This window comes from Micropterus salmoides, unplaced genomic scaffold (assembly GCF_014851395.1).
Source record: "Micropterus salmoides isolate LMB-PRFRI ecotype aquatic unplaced genomic scaffold, ASM1485139v1 Ms_hic_scaffold_2403, whole genome shotgun sequence".
NCBI classification, from domain to species: Eukaryota; Metazoa; Chordata; class Actinopteri; order Centrarchiformes; family Centrarchidae; genus Micropterus; species Micropterus salmoides.
In genome coordinates, this window is record NW_024041600.1 from 1 (window position 1) to 20,351 (window position 20,351).

The window sequence follows — 20,351 nt, forward strand, 5'->3', positions numbered from 1 at the left end:
ACTTAACATCCAGTATGGAGCCATTGTCTGTTTTAGTCTGTCCCTGTTGTTTTATGCATTGAATTTTGTTAGCAAAAGAAAGAAAGAAGCACCCCACAGCAGGCCGGTTAGCTCAGATGGTTAGAGCGTGGTGCTAATAACGCCAAGGTCATGGGTTCAACCCCCATACTGGCCAGTGGTGACCATTTAACAACTCGACGTCAGAATCAGAAGGAGCTTTGTTGCCAAGTACCTTCTTACACATACAAGGAATTTGCTTTGGTGTTGAGGTGCTACACCACAGACATAGAGCTGACATAAATAGATGTAGAAATATGTAATAAACAAATGCAAGTTATATATGAAGAATAGAGAAAAATAATACAACTGACAATATAAAAAAATGGAACAACAACCACTTACAATTAACAACAAATATTTGTGGCGAGAGGTTTTGGTCCTGATGGACCGCAGCCTCTTGCCAGAGGGAGAGTCTGAAACAGTTTGTGACCGGGATGGGAGGCGTCAGCTGCTGCAGTCTTTCCTGCTCGCCTCAGAGTCCTGGAGGCGTGCAGGTCCTGAAGCGATGCAAGATTGCAGTCAATCACCTTCTCTGCAGAGCGAATGATACGCTGCAGCCTGCCCTTGCCCCGGGAGTGGGTCTATGATGGATTTAAGGTGGGACAACACAAGGCGCTCCAAAGACTTCATCACCACAGAGGTCAGGGCGACGGGTCTGTAGTCGTTTAGTCCCGTGGTCCTTGGTTTTTTGGGGACAGGGATGATGGTGGAGGCTTTGAAGCAGGCTGGCACATGGCATGACTCCAGTGAGGTGTTAAAAATGTCTGTAAACACCGGAGACAGCTGATCAGCACAGTGCTTCAGGGTGGATGGGGACAGAGTCCGGCCCCGCTGCTTTGCGAGGTTTCTGCCTCCTGAACAGTCTGTTAACATCCCTCTCTTGGATGGTAAGAGAGGGGGAGGAGGTGGGGGATGAGATGGTGGACTGTGGCCGATCAGTGGTGTGACGGGGGATGGTGTCAGGTCTGTCCCATTGTCTTTCAAAGCGACAGTAAAACTGGTTCAACTCGTTGGCAAGGCGTGAGTCGTTCATGGAGTGGGGGATTTAGGTTTGTAGCTGCTGATCCGTCTGAATCCTCTCCAGACAGAAGCAGAGTCATTCCTTGAGGACTGGTCTTGTAGTCTCTCTGCATACAGCTGTTTAGCATCTCGCACCGCCTTGCTAAACCTGTACTTTGACTCCTTAAACCTGGCCCGGTCTCCACTCCTAATCGCCTCTTCCTTTTCCAACCTCAGCTGTCTGAGCTTAGCTGTGAACCAGGGTCTGTCATTGTTATAACTCACCCTGCTGCGTGTTGGAATGCAGCTGTCCTCACAGAAGCTGATGTAGGATGTCACAGCCTCTGTAAACTCATCCAGATTGTTGGTAGCAGTCCTGAAAACATCCCAGTCAGTGCAGTCCAAGCATGCCTGAAGATCCTCTACAGCTTGACTGCTCCATTTCTTTGATGTCCTCACTACAGGTTTACAGAGTTTTAATTTCTGTCTGTAAGCAGGAATCAGGTGGACCATGACATGATCAGAGTGTCCCAGTGGAGCGCGTCTAACGGCGAGATAGGCACTGCTAACTGTGGTGTAACAGTGATCCAAAGTGTTCCCCTCTCTGGTTGGACACTTAATGAACTGTCTGTATTTGGGGAGTTCTTGGCAGAGGTTTCCTTTGTTAAAGTCACCAAGAACAATAACAAGGGAGTCCGGGTTTGTCTGCTCCACACACAGTATCCGGTCGGCCAGCATGCGCTGTGCGTCCTGCACGTTGGCGTGCGGCAGAATGTAAGCACCAACCAGAATGAATGAAGCAAACTCACGGGGGAGTAAAGCGGTTTACAGTTTATGATTAAAAATTCCAGATTAGGAGAACAGTGCTGCTGAATGGCGTTTGCATTGTCCTGCTCACAAGCGAGAGCTTTCCGATTTAAACAAATTCTGCCCCTCTTATGCCAAGTTACAAGGACTTTACACATGACAGGATATCCAGTGACTGTTAGCACGGCGCTAAAAGCTACAAGATCTTGAGTTTGATTCCCAAGCTGGCCACTCTTAGTGCTTTGACAAGACCAGATCACCAAGTGTTGTAAGATGTGAGCAAGGGAAACGGGACCGCGTGGCCTAACGGACAAGGCGTCTGACTTCGGATCAGAAGATTGAGGGTTCGAGTCCCTTCGTGGTTGAAGGCCCCTCCGTTATTTATGGAGAAATACTTAAAGCCATCGCGACAGACCGTATAAGAAGTGAGTATTTTCAAGTTTAAACAATTTGTGCTTGCATAGACTTGGGGGCACTTTGCACACGACTGAACATCCAAAACTTGTCCGTTTCTTTTTTTTTTACTTCTGGAGGACAAATTGTTTAAAAAAAGAACCACAAAAGCAGGCGGCTCAGGTCAAAGGTTTTGAGTGTACTGCTCACCTGGAAGGTGGTCACACATGACTTAACATCCAGTATGGAGCCATTGTCTGTTTTAGTCTGTCCCTGTTGTTTTATGCATTGAATTTTGTTAGCAAAAAGAAAGAAAGAAGCACCCCACAGCAGGCCGGTTAGCTCAGATGGTTAGAGCGTGGTGCTAATAACGCCAAGGTCATGGGTTCAACCCCCATACTGGCCAGTGGTGACCATTTAACAACTCGACGTCAGAATCAGAAGGAGCTTTGTTGCCAAGTACCTTCTTACATACAAGGAATTTGCTTTGGTGTTGAGGTGCTACACGCAGACATACATAGATGACTGACATAAATAGATGTAGAAATATGTAATAAACAAATGCAAGTTATATATGAAGAATAGAGAAAAATAATACAACTGACAATATAAAAAAATGGAACAACAACCACTTAGAATTAACAACAAATATTTGTGGCGAGAGGTTTTGGTCCTGATGGACCGCAGCCTCTTGCCAGAGGCAAGAACCTGTACTTTGACTCCTTAAACCTGGCCCGGTCTCCACTCCTAATCGCCTCTTCCTTTTCCAACCTCAGCTGTCTGAGCTTAGCTGTGAACCAGGGTCTGTCATTGTTATAACTCACCCTGCTGCGTGTTGGAATGCAGCTGTCCTCACAGAAGCTGATGTAGGATGTCACAGCCTCTGTAAACTCATCCAGATTGTTGGTAGCAGTCCTGAAAACATCCCAGTCAGTGCAGTCCAAGCATGCCTGAAGATCCTCTACAGCTTGACTGCTCCATTTCTTTGATGTCCTCACTACAGGTTTACAGAGTTTTAATTTCTGTCTGTAAGCAGGAATCAGGTGGACCATGACATGGAAGGTGGTCACACATGACTTAACATCCAGTATGGAGCCATTGTCTGTTTTAGTCTGTCCCTGTTGTTTTATGCATTGAATTTTGTTAGCAAAAAAAGAAAGAAGCACCCCACAGCAGGCCGGTTAGCTCAGATGGTTAGAGCGTGGTGCTAATAACGCCAAGGTCATGGGTTCAACCCCCATACTGGCCAGTGGTGACCATTTAACAACTCGACGTCAGAATCAGAAGGAGCTTTGTTGCCAAGTACCTTCTTACACATACAAGGAATTTGCTTTGGTGTTGAGGTGCTACACGCAGACAGACATAGATGTAGAAATATGTAATAAACAAATGCAAGTTATATATGAAGAATAGAGAAAAATAATACAACTGACAATATAAAAAAATGGAACAACAACCACTTACAATTAACAACAAATATTTGTGGCGAGAGGTTTTGGTCCTGATGGACCGCAGCCTCTTGCCAGAGGGGAGAGTCTGAAACAGTTTGTGACCGGGATGGGAGGCGTCAGCTGCTGCAGTCTTTCCTGCTCGCCTCAGAGTCCTGGAGGCGTGCAGGTCCTGAAGCGATGCAAGATTGCAGTCAATCACCTTCTCTGCAGAGCGAATGATACGCTGCAGCCTGCCCTTGCCCCGGGAGTGGGTCTATGATGGATTTAAGGTGGGACAACACAAGGCGCTCCAAAGACTTCATCACCACAGAGGTCAGGGCGACGGGTCTGTAGTCGTTTAGTCCCGTGGTCCTTGGTTTTTTGGGGACAGGGATGATGGTGGAGGCTTTGAAGCAGGCTGGCACATGGCATGACTCCAGTGAGGTGTTAAAAATGTCTGTAAACACCGGAGACAGCTGATCAGCACAGTGCTTCAGGGTGGATGGGGAGACAGAGTCCGGCCCCGCTGCTTTGCGAGGTTTCTGCCTCCTGAACAGTCTGTTAACATCCCTCTCTTGGATGGTAAGAGAGGGGGAGGAGGTGGGGGATGAGATGGTGGACTGTGGCCGATCAGTGGTGTGACGGGGGATGGTGTCAGGTCTGTCCCATTGTCTTTCAAAGCGACAGTAAAACTGGTTCAACTCGTTGGCAAGGCGTGAGTCGTTCATGGAGTGGGGGGATTTAGGTTTGTAGCTGCTGATCCGTCTGAATCCTCTCCAGACAGAAGCAGAGTCATTCCTTGAGGACTGGTCTTGTAGTCTCTCTGCATACAGCTGTTTAGCATCTCGCACCGCCTTGCTAAACCTGTACTTTGACTCCTTAAACCTGGCCCGGTCTCCACTCCTAATCGCCTCTTCCTTTTCCAACCTCAGCTGTCTGAGCTTAGCTGTGAACCAGGGTCTGTCATTGTTATAACTCACCCTGCTGCGTGTTGGAATGCAGCTGTCCTCACAGAAGCTGATGTAGGATGTCACAGCCTCTGTAAACTCATCCAGATTGTTGGTAGCAGTCCTGAAAACATCCCAGTCAGTGCAGTCCAAGCATGCCTGAAGATCCTCTACAGCTTGACTGCTCCATTTCTTTGATGTCCTCACTACAGGTTTACAGAGTTTTAATTTCTGTCTGTAAGCAGGAATCAGGTGGACCATGACATGATCAGAGTGTCCCAGTGGAGCGCGTCTAACGGCGAGATAGGCACTGCTAACTGTGGTGTAACAGTGATCCAAAGTGTTCCCCTCTCTGGTTGGACACTTAATGAACTGTCTGTATTTGGGGAGTTCTTGGCAGAGGTTTCCTTTGTTAAAGTCACCAAGAACAATAACAAGGGAGTCCGGGTTTGTCTGCTCCACACACAGTATCCGGTCGGCCAGCATGCGCTGTGCGTCCTGCACGTTGGCGTGCGGCAGAATGTAAGCACCAACCAGAATGAATGAAGCAAACTCACGGGGGGAGTAAAGCGGTTTACAGTTTATGATTAAAAATTCCAGATTAGGAGAACAGTGCTGCTGAATGGCGTTTGCATTGTCCTGCTCACAAGCGAGAGCTTTCCGATTTAAACAAATTCTGCCCCTCTTATGCCAAGTTACAAGGACTTTACACATGACAGGATATCCAGTGACTGTTAGCACGGCGCTAAAAGCTACAAGATCTTGAGTTTGATTCCCAAGCTGGCCACTCTTAGTGCTTTGACAAGACCAGATCACCAAGTGTTGTAAGATGTGAGCAAGGGAAACGGGACCGCGTGGCCTAACGGACAAGGCGTCTGACTTCGGATCAGAAGATTGAGGGTTCGAGTCCCTTCGTGGTTGAAGGCCCCTCCGTTATTTATGGAGAAATACTTAAAGCCATCGCGACAGACCGTATAAGAAGTGAGTATTTTCAAGTTTAAACAATTTGTGCTTGCATAGACTTGTGGGCACTTTGCACACGACTGAACATCCAAAACTTGTCCGTTTCTTTTTTTTTTACTTCTGGAGGACAAATTGTTTAAAAAAAGAACCACAAAAGCAGGCGGCTCAGGTCAAAGGTTTTGAGTGTACTGCTCACCTGGAAGGTGGTCACACATGACTTAACATCCAGTATGGAGCCATTGTCTGTTTTAGTCTGTCCCTGTTGTTTTATGCATTGAATTTTGTTAGCAAAAAGAAAGAAAGAAGCACCCCACAGCAGGCCGGTTAGCTCAGATGGTTAGAGCGTGGTGCTAATAACGCCAAGGTCATGGGTTCAACCCCCATACTGGCCAGTGGTGACCATTTAACAACTCGACGTCAGAATCAGAAGGAGCTTTGTTGCCAAGTACCTTCTTACACATACAAGGAATTTGCTTTGGTGTTGAGGTGCTACACGCAGACAGACATAGATGTAGAAATATGTAATAAACAAATGCAAGTTATATATGAAGAATAGAGAAAAATAATACAACTGACAATATAAAAAAATGGAACAACAACCACTTACAATTAACAACAAATATTTGTGGCGAGAGGTTTTGGTCCTGATGGACCGCAGCCTCTTGCCAGAGGGGAGAGTCTGAAACAGTTTGACGCGCTCAGGGTGGAGCGCGTCTAACGGCGAGATAGGCACTGCTAACTGTGGTGTAACAGTGATCCAAAGTGTTCCCCTCTCTGGTTGGACACTTAATGAACTGTCTGTATTTGGGGAGTTCTTGGCAGAGGTTTCCTTTGTTAAAGTCACCAAGAACAATAACAAGGGAGTCCGGGTTTGTCTGCTCCACACACAGTATCCGGTCGGCCAGCATGCGCTGTGCGTCCTGCACGTTGGCGTGCGGCAGAATGTAAGCACCAACCAGAATGAATGAAGCAAACTCACGGGGGGAGTAAAGCGGTTTACAGTTTATGATTAAAAATTCCAGATTAGGAGAACAGTGCTGCTGAATGGCGTTTGCATTGTCCTGCTCACAAGCGAGAGCTTTCCGATTTAAACAAATTCTGCCCCTCTTATGCCAAGTTACAAGGACTTTACACATGACAGGATATCCAGTGCTACAAGATCTTGAGTTTGATTCCCAAGCTGGCCACTCTTAGTGCTTTGACAAGACCAGATCACCAAGTGTTGTAAGATGTGAGCAAGGGAAACGGGACCGCGTGGCCTAATGGACAAGGCGTCTGACTTCGGATCAGAAGATTGAGGGTTCGAGTCCCTTCGTGGTTGAAGGCCCCTCTGTTATTTATGGAGAAATACTTAAAGCCATCGCGACAGACCGTATAAGAAGTGAGTATTTTCAAGTTTAAACAATTTGTGCTTGCATAGACTTGGGGGCACTTTGCACACGACTGAACATCCAAAACTTGTCCGTTTCTTTTTTTTTTTACTTCTGGAGGACAAATTGTTTAAAAAAAGAACCACAAAAGCAGGCGGCTCAGGTCAAAGGTTTTGAGTGTACTGCTCACCTGGAAGGTGGTCACACATGACTTAACATCCAGTATGGAGCCATTGTCTGTTTTAGTCTGTCCCTGTTGTTTTATGCATTGAATTTTGTTAGCAAAAAGAAAGAAAGAAGCACCCCACAGCAGGCCGGTTAGCTCAGATGGTTAGAGCGTGGTGCTAATAACGCCAAGGTCATGGGTTCAACCCCCATACTGGCCAGTGGTGACCATTTAACAACTCGACGTCAGAATCAGAAGGAGCTTTGTTGCCAAGTACCTTCTTACACATACAAGGAATTTGCTTTGGTGTTGAGGTGCTACACGCAGACAGACATACAGCTGACATAAATAGATGTAGAAATATGTAATAAACAAATGCAAGTTATATATGAAGAATAGAGAAAAATAATACAACTGACAATATAAAAAAATGGAACAACAACCACTTACAATTAACAACAAATATTTGTGGCGAGAGGTTTTGGTCCTGATGGACCGCAGCCTCTTGCCAGAGGGGAGAGTCTGAAACAGTTTGTGACCGGGATGGGAGGCGTCAGCTGCTGCAGTCTTTCCTGCTCGCCTCAGAGTCCTGGAGGCGTGCAGGTCCTGAAGCGATGCAATCACCTTCTCTGCAGAGCGAATGATACGCTGCAGCCTGCCCTTGCCCCGGGAGTGGGTCTATGATGGATTTAAGGTGGGACAACACAAGGCGCTCCAAAGACTTCATCACCACAGAGGTCAGGGCGACGGGTCTGTAGTCGTTTAGTCCCGTGGTTCAACCCCCATACTGGCCAGTGGTGACCATTTAACAACTTGACGTCAGAATCAGAAGGAGCTTTGTTGCCAAGTACCTTCTTACACATACAAGGAATTTGCTTTGGTGTTGAGGTGCTACACGCAGACAGACATACAGCTGACATAAATAGATGTAGAAATATGTAATAAACAAATGCAAGTTATATATGAAGAATAGAGAAAAATAATACAACTGACAATATAAAAAATGGAACAACAACCACTTAGAATTAACAACAAATATTTGTGGCGAGAGGTTTTGGTCCTGATGGACCGCAGCCTCTTGCCAGAGGGGAGAGTCTGAAACAGTTTGTGACCGGGATGGGAGGCGTCAGCTGCTGCAGTCTTTCCTGCTCGCCTCAGAGTCCTGGAGGCGTGCAGGTCCTGAAGCGATGCAAGATTGCAGTCAATCACCTTCTCTGCAGAGCGAATGATACGCTGCAGCCTGCCCTTGCCCCGGGAGTGGGTCTATGATGGATTTAAGGTGGGACAACACAAGGCGCTCCAAAGACTTCATCACCACAGAGGTCAGGGCGACGGGTCTGTAGTCGTTTAGTCCCGTGGTCCTTGGTTTTTTGGGGACAGGGATGATGGTGGAGGCTTTGAAGCAGGCTGGCACATGGCATGACTCCAGTGAGGTGTTAAAAATGTCTGTAAACACCGGAGACAGCTGATCAGCACAGTGCTTCAGGGTGGATGGGGAGACAGAGTCCGGCCCCGCTGCTTTGCGAGGTTTCTGCCTCCTGAACAGTCTGTTAACATCCCTCTCTTGGATGGTAAGAGAGGGGGAGGAGGTGGGGGATGAGATGGTGGACTGTGGCCGATCAGTGGTGTGACGGGGGATGGTGTCAGGTCTGTCCCATTGTCTTTCAAAGCGACAGTAAAACTGGTTCAACTCGTTGGCAAGGCGTGAGTCGTTCATGGAGTGGGGGATTTAGGTTTGTAGCTGCTGATCCGTCTGAATCCTCTCCAGACAGAAGCAGAGTCATTCCTTGAGGACTGGTCTTGTAGTCTCTCTGCATACAGCTGTTTAGCATCTCGCACCGCCTTGCTAAACCTGTACTTTGACTCCTTAAACCTGGCCCGGTCTCCACTCCTAATCGCCTCTTCCTTTTCCAACCTCAGCTGTCTGAGCTTAGCTGTGAACCAGGGTCTGTCATTGTTATAACTCACCCTGCTGCGTGTTGGAATGCAGCTGTCCTCACAGAAGCTGATGTAGGATGTCACAGCCTCTGTAAACTCATCCAGATTGTTGGTAGCAGTCCTGAAAACATCCCAGTCAGTGCAGTCCAAGCATGCCTGAAGATCCTCTACAGCTTGACTGCTCCATTTCTTTGATGTCCTCACTACAGGTTTACAGAGTTTTAATTTCTGTCTGTAAGCAGGAATCAGGTGGACCATGACATGATCAGAGGGTTTTGAGTGTACTGCTCACCTGGAAGGTGGTCACACATGACTTAACATCCAGTATGGAGCCATTGTCTGTTTTAGTCTGTCCCTGTTGTTTTATGCATTGAATTTTGTTAGCAAAAAGAAAGAAAGAAGCACCCCACAGCAGGCCGGTTAGCTCAGATGGTTAGAGCGTGGTGCTAATAACGCCAAGGTCATGGGTTCAACCCCCATACTGGCCAGTGGTGACCATTTAACAACTCGACGTCAGAATCAGAAGGAGCTTTGTTGCCAAGTACCTTCTTACACATACAAGGAATTTGCTTTGGTGTTGAGGTGCTACACGCAGACATACATAGATGACTGACATAAATAGATGTAGAAATATGTAATAAACAAATGCAAGTTATATATGAAGAATAGAGAAAAATAATACAACTGACAATATAAAAAAATGGAACAACAACCACTTAGAATTAACAACAAATATTTGTGGCGAGAGGTTTTGGTCCTGATGGACCGCAGCCTCTTGCCAGAGGGGAGAGTCTGAAACAGTTTGTGACCGGGATGGGAGGCGTCAGCTGCTGCAGTCTTTCCTGCTCGCCTCAGAGTCCTGGAGGCGTGCAGGTCCTGAAGCGATGCAAGATTGCAGTCAATCACCTTCTCTGCAGAGCGAATGATACGCTGCAGCCTGCCCTTGCCCCGGGAGTGGGTCTATGATGGATTTAAGGTGGGACAACACAAGGCGCTCCAAAGACTTCATCACCACAGAGGTCAGGGCGACGGGTCTGTAGTCGTTTAGTCCCGTGGTCCTTGGTTTTTTGGGGACAGGGATGATGGTGGAGGCTTTGAAGCAGGCTGGCACATGGCATGACTCCAGTGAGGTGTTAAAAATGTCTGTAAACACCGGAGACAGCTGATCAGCACAGTGCTTCAGGGTGGATGGGGAGACAGAGTCCGGCCCCGCTGCTTTGCGAGGTTTCTGCCTCCTGAACAGTCTGTTAACATCCCTCTCTTGGATGGTAAGAGAGGGGGAGGAGGTGGGGGATGAGATGGTGGACTGTGGCCGATCAGTGGTGTGACGGGGGATGGTGTCAGGTCTGTCCCATTGTCTTTCAAAGCGACAGTAAAACTGGTTCAACTCGTTGGCAAGGCGTGAGTCGTTCATGGAGTGGGGTTTAGGTTTGTAGCTGCTGATCCGTCTGAATCCTCTCCAGACAGAAGCAGAGTCATTCCTTGAGGACTGGTCTTGTAGTCTCTCTGCATACAGCTGTTTAGCATCTCGCACCGCCTTGCTAAACCTGTACTTTGACTCCTTAAACCTGGCCCGGTCTCCACTCCTAATCGCCTCTTCCTTTTCCAACCTCAGCTGTCTGAGCTTAGCTGTGAACCAGGGTCTGTCATTGTTATAACTCACCCCTCTCTGGTTGGACACTTAATGAACTGTCTGTATTTGGGGAGTTCTTGGCAGAGGTTTCCTTTGTTAAAGTCACCAAGAACAATAACAAGGGAGTCCGGGTTTGTCTGCTCCACACACAGTATCCGGTCGGCCAGCATGCGCTGTGCGTCCTGCACGTTGGCGTGCGGCAGAATGTAAGCACCAACCAGAATGAATGAAGCAAACTCACGGGGGGAGTAAAGCGGTTTACAGTTTATGATTAAAAATTCCAGATTAGGAGAACAGTGCTGCTGAATGGCGTTTGCATTGTCCTGCTCACAAGCGAGAGCTTTCCGATTTAAACAAATTCTGCCCCTCTTATGCCAAGTTACAAGGACTTTACACATGACAGGATATCCAGTGACTGTTAGCACGGCGCTAAAAGCTACAAGATCTTGAGTTTGATTCCCAAGCTGGCCACTCTTAGTGCTTTGACAAGACCAGATCACCAAGTGTTGTAAGATGTGAGCAAGGGAAACGGGACCGCGTGGCCTAACGGACAAGGCGTCTGACTTCGGATCAGAAGATTGAGGGTTCGAGTCCCTTCGTGGTTGAAGGCCCCTCTGTTATTTATGGAGAAATACTTAAAGCCATCGCGACAGACCGTATAAGAAGTGAGTATTTTCAAGTTTAAACAATTTGTGCTTGCATAGACTTGGGGGCACTTTGCACACGACTGAACATCCAAAACTTGTCCGTTTCTTTTTTTTTTACTTCTGGAGGACAAATTGTTTAAAAAAAGAACCACAAAAGCAGGCGGCTCAGGTCAAAGGTTTTGAGTGTACTGCTCACCTGGAAGGTGGTCACACATGACTTAACATCCAGTATGGAGCCATTGTCTGTTTTAGTCTGTCCCTGTTGTTTTATGCATTGAATTTTGTTAGCAAAAAGAAAGAAAGAAGCACCCCACAGCAGGCCGGTTAGCTCAGATGGTTAGAGCGTGGTGCTAATAACGCCAAGGTCATGGGTTCAACCCCCATACTGGCCAGTGGTGACCATTTAACAACTCGACGTCAGAATCAGAAGGAGCTTTGTTGCCAAGTACCTTCTTACACATACAAGGAATTTGCTTTGGTGTTGAGGTGCTACACGCAGACAGACATACAGCTGACATAAATAGATGTAGAAATATGTAATAAACAAATGCAAGTTATATATGAAGAATAGAGAAAAATAATACAACTGACAATATAAAAAAATGGAACAACAACCACTTACAATTAACAACAAATATTTGTGGCGAGAGGTTTTGGTCCTGATGGACCGCAGCCTCTTGCCAGAGGGGAGAGTCTGAAACAGTTTGTGACCGGGATGGGAGGCGTCAGCTGCTGCAGTCTTTCCTGCTCGCCTCAGAGTCCTGGAGGCGTGCAGGTCCTGAAGCGATGCAAGATTGCAGTCAATCACCTTCTCTGCAGAGCGAATGATACGCTGCAGCCTGCCCTTGCCCCGGGAGTGGGTCTATGATGGATTTAAGGTGGGACAACACAAGGCGCTCCAAAGACTTCATCACCACAGAGGTCAGGGCGACGGGTCTGTAGTCGTTTAGTCCCGTGGTCCTTGGTTTTTTGGGGACAGGGATGATGGTGGAGGCTTTGAAGCAGGCTGGCACATGGCATGACTCCAGTGAGGTGTTAAAAATGTCTGTAAACACCGGAGACAGCTGATCAGCACAGTGCTTCAGGGTGGATGGGGAGACAGAGTCCGGCCCCGCTGCTTTGCGAGGTTTCTGCCTCCTGAACAGTCTGTTAACATCCCTCTCTTGGATGGTAAGAGAGGGGGAGGAGGTGGGGGATGAGATGGTGGACTGTGGCCGATCAGTGGTGTGACGGGGGATGGTGTCAGGTCTGTCCCATTGTCTTTCAAAGCGACAGTAAAACTGGTTCAACTCGTTGGCAAGGCGTGAGTCGTTCATGGAGTGGGGGGATTTAGGTTTGTAGCTGCTGATCCGTCTGAATCCTCTCCAGACAGAAGCAGAGTCATTCCTTGAGGACTGGTCTTGTAGTCTCTCTGCATACAGCTGTTTAGCATCTCGCACCGCCTTGCTAAACCTGTACTTTGACTCCTTAAACCTGGCCCGGTCTCCACTCCTAATCGCCTCTTCCTTTTCCAACCTCAGCTGTCTGAGCTTAGCTGTGAACCAGGGTCTGTCATTGTTATAACTCACCCTGCTGCGTGTTGGAATGCAGCTGTCCTCACAGAAGCTGATGTAGGATGTCACAGCCTCTGTAAACTCATCCAGATTGTTGGTAGCAGTCCTGAAAACATCCCAGTCAGTGCAGTCCAAGCATGCCTGAAGATCCTCTACAGCTTGACTGCTCCATTTCTTTGATGTCCTCACTACAGGTTTACAGAGTTTTAATTTCTGTCTGTAAGCAGGAATCAGGTGGACCATGACATGATCAGAGGGTTTTGAGTGTACTGCTCACCTGGAAGGTGGTCACACATGACTTAACATCCAGTATGGAGCCATTGTCTGTTTTAGTCTGTCCCTGTTGTTTTATGCATTGAATTTTGTTAGCAAAAAGAAAGAAAGAAGCACCCCACAGCAGGCCGGTTAGCTCAGATGGTTAGAGCGTGGTGCTAATAACGCCAAGGTCATGGGTTCAACCCCCATACTGGCCAGTGGTGACCATTTAACAACTCGACGTCAGAATCAGAAGGAGCTTTGTTGCCAAGTACCTTCTTACACATACAAGGAATTTGCTTTGGTGTTGAGGTGCTACACGCAGACATACATAGATGACTGACATAAATAGATGTAGAAATATGTAATAAACAAATGCAAGTTATATATGAAGAATAGAGAAAAATAATACAACTGACAATATAAAAAAATGGAACAACAACCACTTAGAATTAACAACAAATATTTGTGGCGAGAGGTTTTGGTCCTGATGGACCGCAGCCTCTTGCCAGAGGGGAGAGTCTGAAACAGTTTGTGACCGGGATGGGAGGCGTCAGCTGCTGCAGTCTTTCCTGCTCGCCTCAGAGTCCTGGAGGCGTGCAGGTCCTGAAGCGATGCAAGATTGCAGTCAATCACCTTCTCTGCAGAGCGAATGATACGCTGCAGCCTGCCCTTGCCCCGGGAGTGGGTCTATGATGGATTTAAGGTGGGACAACACAAGGCGCTCCAAAGACTTCATCACCACAGAGGTCAGGGCGACGGGTCTGTAGTCGTTTAGTCCCGTGGTCCTTGGTTTTTTGGGGACAGGGATGATGGTGGAGGCTTTGAAGCAGGCTGGCACATGGCATGACTCCAGTGAGGTGTTAAAAATGTCTGTAAACACCGGAGACAGCTGATCAGCACAGTGCTTCAGGGTGGATGGGGAGACAGAGTCCGGCCCCGCTGCTTTGCGAGGTTTCTGCCTCCTGAACAGTCTGTTAACATCCCTCTCTTGGATGGTAAGAGAGGGGGAGGAGGTGGGGGATGAGATGGTGGACTGTGGCCGATCAGTGGTGTGACGGGGGATGGTGTCAGGTCTGTCCCATTGTCTTTCAAAGCGACAGTAAAACTGGTTCAACTCGTTGGCAAGGCGTGAGTCGTTCATGGAGTGGGGGGATTTAGGTTTGTAGCTGCTGATCCGTCTGAATCCTCTCCAGACAGAAGCAGAGTCATTCCTTGAGGACTGGTCTTGTAGTCTCTCTGCATACAGCTGTTTAGCATCTCGCACCGCCTTGCTAAACCTGTACTTTGACTCCTTAAACCTGGCCCGGTCTCCACTCCTAATCGCCTCTTCCTTTTCCAACCTCAGCTGTCTGAGCTTAGCTGTGAACCAGGGTCTGTCATTGTTATAACTCACCCTGCTGCGTGTTGGAATGCAGCTGTCCTCACAGAAGCTGATGTAGGATGTCACAGCCTCTGTAAACTCATCCAGATTGTTGGTAGCAGTCCTGAAAACATCCCAGTCAGTGCAGTCCAAGCATGCCTGAAGATCCTCTACAGCTTGACTGCTCCATTTCTTTGATGTCCTCACTACAGGTTTACAGAGTTTTAATTTCTGTCTGTAAGCAGGAATCAGGTGGACCATGACATGATCAGAGTGTCCCAGTGGAGCGCGTCTAACGGCGAGATAGGCACTGCTAACTGTGGTGTAACAGTGATCCAAAGTGTTCCCCTCTCTGGTTGGACACTTAATGAACTGTCTGTATTTGGGGAGTTCTTGGCAGAGGTTTCCTTTGTTAAAGTCACCAAGAACAATAACAAGGGAGTCCGGGTTTGTCTGCTCCACACACAGTATCCGGTCGGCCAGCATGCGCTGTGCGTCCTGCACGTTGGCGTGCGGCAGAATGTAAGCACCAACCAGAATGAATGAAGCAAACTCACGGGGGGAGTAAAGCGGTTTACAGTTTATGATTAAAAATTCCAGATTAGGAGAACAGTGCTGCTGAATGGCGTTTGCATTGTCCTGCTCACAAGCGAGAGCTTTCCGATTTAAACAAATTCTGCCCCTCTTATGCCAAGTTACAAGGACTTTACACATGACAGGATATCCAGTGACTGTTAGCACGGCGCTAAAAGCTACAAGATCTTGAGTTTGATTCCCAAGCTGGCCACTCTTAGTGCTTTGACAAGACCAGATCACCAAGTGTTGTAAGATGTGAGCAAGGGAAACGGGACCGCGTGGCCTAACGGACAAGGCGTCTGACTTCGGATCAGAAGATTGAGGGTTCGAGTCCCTTCGTGGTTGAAGGCCCCTCCGTTATTTATGGAGAAATACTTAAAGCCATCGCGACAGACCGTATAAGAAGTGAGTATTTTCAAGTTTAAACAATTTGTGCTTGCATAGACTTGGGGGCACTTTGCACACGACTGAACATCCAAAACTTGTCCGTTTCTTTTTTTTTTACTTCTGGAGGACAAATTGTTTAAAAAAAGAACCACAAAAGCAGGCGGCTCAGGTCAAAGGTTTTGAGTGTACTGCTCACCTGGAAGGTGGTCACACATGACTTAACATCCAGTATGGAGCCATTGTCTGTTTTAGTCTGTCCCTGTTGTTTTATGCATTGAATTTTGTTAGCAAAAGAAAGAAAGAAGCACCCCACAGCAGGCCGGTTAGCTCAGATGGTTAGAGCGTGGTGCTAATAACGCCAAGGTCATGGGTTCAACCCCCATACTGGCCAGTGGTGACCATTTAACAACTCGACGTCAGAATCAGAAGGAGCTTTGTTGCCAAGTACCTTCTTACACATACAAGGAATTTGCTTTGGTGTTGAGGTGCTACACGCAGACATACATAGAGCTGACATAAATAGATGTAGAAATATGTAATAAACAAATGCAAGTTATATATGAAGAATAGAGAAAAATAATACAACTGACAATATAAAAAAATGGAACAACAACCACTTACAATTAACAACAAATATTTGTGGCGAGAGGTTTTGGTCCTGATGGACCGCAGCCTCTTGCCAGAGGGGAGAGTCTGAAACAGTTTGTGACCGGGATGGGAGGCGTCAGCTGCTGCAGTCTTTCCTGCTCGCCTCAGAGTCCTGGAGGCGTGCAGGTCCTGAAGCGATGCAAGATTGCAGTCAATCACCTTCTCTGCAGAGCGAATGATACGCTGCAGCCTGCCCTTGCCCGGGAGTGGGTCTATGATGGATTTAAGGTGGGACAACACAAGGCGCTCCAAAGACTTCATCACCACAGAGGTCAGGGCGACGGGTCTGTAGTCGTTTAGTCCCGTGGTCCTTGGTTTTTTGGGGACAGGGATGATGGTGGAGGCTTTGAAGCAGGCTGGCACATGGCATGACTCCAGTGAGGTGTTAAAAATGTCTGTAAACACCGGAGACAGCTGATCAGCACAGTGCTTCAGGGTGGATGGGGAGACAGAGTCCGGCCCCGCTGCTTTGCGAGGTTTCTGCCTCCTGAACAGTCTGTTAACATCCCTCTCTTGGATGGTAAGAGAGGGGGAGGAGGTGGGGGATGAGATGGTGGACTGTGGCCGATCAGTGGTGTGACGGGGGATGGTGTCAGGTCTGTCCCATTGTCTTTCAAAGCGACAGTAAAACTGGTTCAACTCGTTGGCAAGGCGTGAGTCGTTCATGGAGTGGGGGGATTTAGGTTTGTAGCTGCTGATCCGTCTGAATCCTCTCCAGACAGAAGCAGAGTCATTCCTTGAGGACTGGTCTTGTAGTCTCTCTGCATACAGCTGTTTAGCATCTCGCACCGCCTTGCTAAACCTGTACTTTGACTCCTTAAACCTGGCCCGGTCTCCACTCCTAATCGCCTCTTCCTTTTCCAACCTCAGCTGTCTGAGCTTAGCTGTGAACCAGGGTCTGTCATTGTTATAACTCACCCTGCTGCGTGTTGGAATGCAGCTGTCCTCACAGAAGCTGATGTAGGATGTCACAGCCTCTGTAAACTCATCCAGATTGTTGGTAGCAGTCCTGAAAACATCCCAGTCAGTGCAGTCCAAGCATGCCTGAAGATCCTCTACAGCTTGACTGCTCCATTTCTTTGATGTCCTCACTACAGGTTTACAGAGTTTTAATTTCTGTCTGTAAGCAGGAATCAGGTGGACCATGACATGATCAGAGTGTCCCAGTGGAGCGCGTCTAACGGCGAGATAGGCACTGCTAACTGTGGTGTAACAGTGATCCAAAGTGTTCCCCTCTCTGGTTGGACACTTAATGAACTGTCTGTATTTGGGGAGTTCTTGGCAGAGGTTTCCTTTGTTAAAGTCACCAAGAACAATAACAAGGGAGTCCGGGTTTGTCTGCTCCACACACAGTATCCGGTCGGCCAGCATGCGCTGTGCGTCCTGCACGTTGGCGTGCGGCAGAATGTAAGCACCAACCAGAATGAATGAAGCAAACTCACGGGGGGAGTAAAGCGGTTTACAGTTTATGATTAAAAATTCCAGATTAGGAGAACAGTGCTGCTGAATGGCGTTTGCATTGTCCTGCTCACAAGCGAGAGCTTTCCGATTTAAACAAATTCTGCCCCTCTTATGCCAAGTTACAAGGACTTTACACATGACAGGATATCCAGTGACTGTTAGCACGGCGCTAAAAGCTACAAGATCTTGAGTTTGATTCCCAAGCTGGCCACTCTTAGTGCTTTGACAAGACCAGATCACCAAGTGTTGTAAGATGTGAGCAAGGGAAACGGGACCGCGTGGCCTAACGGACAAGGCGTCTGACTTCGGATCAGAAGATTGAGGGTTCGAGTCCCTTCGTGGTTGAAGGCCCCTCGTCTTTTTATGGAGAAATACTTAAAGCCATCGCGACAGACCGTATAAGAAGTGAGTATTTTCAAGTTTAAACAATTTGTGCTTGCATAGACTTGGGGGCACTTTGCACACGACTGAACATCCAAAACTTGTCCGTTTCTTTTTTTTTTACTTCTGGAGGACAAATTGTTTAAAAAAAGAACCACAAAAGCAGGCGGCTCAGGTCAAAGGTTTTGAGTGTACTGCTCACCTGGAAGGTGGTCACACATGACTTAACATCCAGTATGGAGCCATTGTCTGTTTTAGTCTGTCCCTGTTGTTTTATGCATTGAATTTTGTTAGCAAAAAGAAAGAAAGAAGCACCCCACAGCAGGCCGGTTAGCTCAGATGGTTAGAGCGTGGTGCTAATAACGCCAAGGTCATGGGTTCAACCCCCATACTGGCCAGTGGTGACCATTTAACAACTCGACGTCAGAATCAGAAGGAGCTTTGTTGCCAAGTACCTTCTTACACATACAAGGAATTTGCTTTGGTGTTGAGGTGCTACACGCAGACAGACATACAGCTGACATAAATAGATGTAGAAATATGTAATAAACAAATGCAAGTTATATATGAAGAATAGAGAAAAATAATACAACTGACAATATAAAAAAATGGAACAACAACCACTTACAATTAACAACAAATATTTGTGGCGAGAGGTTTTGGTCCTGATGGACCGCAGCCTCTTGCCAGAGGGGAGAGTCTGAAACAGTTTGTGACCGGGATGGGAGGCGTCAGCTGCTGCAGTCTTTCCTGCTCGCCTCAGAGTCCTGGAGGCGTGCAGGTCCTGAAGCGATGCAAGATTGCAGTCAATCACCTTCTCTGCAGAGCGAATGATACGCTGCAGCCTGCCCTTGCCCCGGGAGTGGGTCTATGATGGATTTAAGGTGGGACAACACAAGGCGCTCCAAAGACTTCATCACCACAGAGGTCAGGGCGACGGGTCTGTAGTCGTTTAGTCCCGTGGTCCTTGGTTTTTTGGGGACAGGGATGATGGTGGAGGCTTTGAAGCAGGCTGGCACATGGCATGACTCCAGTGAGGTGTTAAAAATGTCTGTAAACACCGGAGACAGCTGATCAGCACAGTGCTTCAGGGTGGATGGGGAACAGAGTCCGGCCCCGCTGCTTTGCGAGGTTTCTGCCTCCTGAACAGTCTGTTAACATCCCTCTCTTGGATGGTAAGAGAGGGGGAGGAGGTGGGGATGAGATGGTGGACTGTGGCCGATCAGTGGTGTGACGGGGATGGTGTCAGGTCTGTCCCATTGTCTTTCAAAGCGACAGTAAAACTGGTTCAACTCGTTGGCAAGGCGTGAGTCGTTCATGGAGTGGGGGGATTTAGGTTTGTAGCTGCTGATCCGTCTGAATCCTCTCCAGACAGAAGCAGAGTCATTCCTTGAGGACTGGTCTTGTAGTCTCTCTGCATACAGCTGTTTAGCATCTCGCACCGCCTTGCTAAACCTGTACTTTGACTCCTTAAACCTGGCCCGGTCTCCACTCCTAATCGCCTCTTCCTTTTCCAACCTCAGCTGTCTGAGCTTAGCTGTGAACCAGGGTCTGTCATTGTTATAACTCACCCTGCTGCGTGTTGGAATGCAGCTGTCCTCACAGAAGCTGATGTAGGATGTCACAGCCTCTGTAAACTCATCCAGATTGTTGGTAGCAGTCCTGAAAACATCCCAGTCAGTGCAGTCCAAGCATGCCTGAAGATCCTCTACAGCTTGACTGCTCCATTTCTTTGATGTCCTCACTACAGGTTTACAGAGTTTTAATTTCTGTCTGTAAGCAGGAATCAGGTGGACCATGACATGATCAGAGTGTCCCAGTGGAGCGCGTCTAACGGCGAGATAGGCACTGCTAACTGTGGTGTAACAGTGATCCAAAGTGTTCCCCCTCTGGTTGGACACTTAATGAACTGTCTGTATTTGGGGAGTTCTTGGCAGAGGTTTCCTTTGTTAAAGTCACCAAGAACAATAACAAGGGAGTCCGGGTTTGTCTGCTCCCACACAGTATCCGGTCGGCCAGCATGCGCTGTGCGTCCTGCACGTTGGCGTGCGGCAGAATGTAACCCAACCAGAATGAATGAAGCAAACTCACGGGGGAGTAAAGCGGTTTACAGTTTGATTAAAAATTCCAGATTAGGAGAACAGTGCTGCTGAATGGCGTTTGCATTGTCCTGCTCACAAGCGAGAGCTTTCCGATTTAAACAATTCTGCCCCTCTTATGCCAGTTACAAGGACTTTACACATGACAGGATATCCAGTGACTGTTAGCACGGCGCTAAAAGCTACAAGATCTTGAGTTTGATTCCCAAGCTGGCCACTCTTAGTGCTTTGACAAGACCAGATCACCAAGTGTTGTAAGATGTGAGCAAGGGAAA

General features: G+C 47.8%; 16 non-coding genes across 16 annotated transcripts; all 16 read left to right on the forward strand.

Moving 5' to 3' along the window:
* Window positions 1-101: 101 nt before the first annotated feature.
* Window positions 102-175, forward strand: trnai-aau. The gene has a single exon. It is a non-coding gene; the product is annotated as a tRNA-Ile (tRNA).
* Window positions 176-2,158: 1,983 nt separating this feature from the next.
* trnar-ucg lies at window positions 2,159-2,231 on the forward strand. Its single transcript has one exon. It is a non-coding gene; the product is annotated as a tRNA-Arg (tRNA).
* A 360-nt stretch (window positions 2,232-2,591) lies between these two features.
* trnai-aau lies at window positions 2,592-2,665 on the forward strand. The gene has a single exon. It is a non-coding gene; the product is annotated as a tRNA-Ile (tRNA).
* Window positions 2,666-3,434: 769 nt separating this feature from the next.
* Window positions 3,435-3,508, forward strand: trnai-aau. Its single transcript has one exon. It is a non-coding gene; the product is annotated as a tRNA-Ile (tRNA).
* A 1,976-nt stretch (window positions 3,509-5,484) lies between these two features.
* On the forward strand, window positions 5,485-5,557 carry trnar-ucg. The gene has a single exon. It is a non-coding gene; the product is annotated as a tRNA-Arg (tRNA).
* Window positions 5,558-5,917: 360 nt separating this feature from the next.
* trnai-aau lies at window positions 5,918-5,991 on the forward strand. The gene has a single exon. It is a non-coding gene; the product is annotated as a tRNA-Ile (tRNA).
* An 856-nt stretch (window positions 5,992-6,847) lies between these two features.
* Window positions 6,848-6,920, forward strand: trnar-ucg. The gene has a single exon. It is a non-coding gene; the product is annotated as a tRNA-Arg (tRNA).
* Window positions 6,921-7,281: 361 nt separating this feature from the next.
* On the forward strand, window positions 7,282-7,355 carry trnai-aau. Its single transcript has one exon. It is a non-coding gene; the product is annotated as a tRNA-Ile (tRNA).
* Window positions 7,356-9,487: 2,132 nt separating this feature from the next.
* trnai-aau lies at window positions 9,488-9,561 on the forward strand. Its single transcript has one exon. It is a non-coding gene; the product is annotated as a tRNA-Ile (tRNA).
* Window positions 9,562-11,238: 1,677 nt separating this feature from the next.
* On the forward strand, window positions 11,239-11,311 carry trnar-ucg. Its single transcript has one exon. It is a non-coding gene; the product is annotated as a tRNA-Arg (tRNA).
* A 360-nt stretch (window positions 11,312-11,671) lies between these two features.
* On the forward strand, window positions 11,672-11,745 carry trnai-aau. The gene has a single exon. It is a non-coding gene; the product is annotated as a tRNA-Ile (tRNA).
* A 1,560-nt stretch (window positions 11,746-13,305) lies between these two features.
* Window positions 13,306-13,379, forward strand: trnai-aau. Its single transcript has one exon. It is a non-coding gene; the product is annotated as a tRNA-Ile (tRNA).
* Window positions 13,380-15,372: 1,993 nt separating this feature from the next.
* Window positions 15,373-15,445, forward strand: trnar-ucg. The gene has a single exon. It is a non-coding gene; the product is annotated as a tRNA-Arg (tRNA).
* A 359-nt stretch (window positions 15,446-15,804) lies between these two features.
* Window positions 15,805-15,878, forward strand: trnai-aau. The gene has a single exon. It is a non-coding gene; the product is annotated as a tRNA-Ile (tRNA).
* Window positions 15,879-17,868: 1,990 nt separating this feature from the next.
* On the forward strand, window positions 17,869-17,941 carry trnar-ucg. The gene has a single exon. It is a non-coding gene; the product is annotated as a tRNA-Arg (tRNA).
* A 360-nt stretch (window positions 17,942-18,301) lies between these two features.
* Window positions 18,302-18,375, forward strand: trnai-aau. Its single transcript has one exon. It is a non-coding gene; the product is annotated as a tRNA-Ile (tRNA).
* The last annotated feature ends 1,976 nt before the right edge of the window (window positions 18,376-20,351 follow it).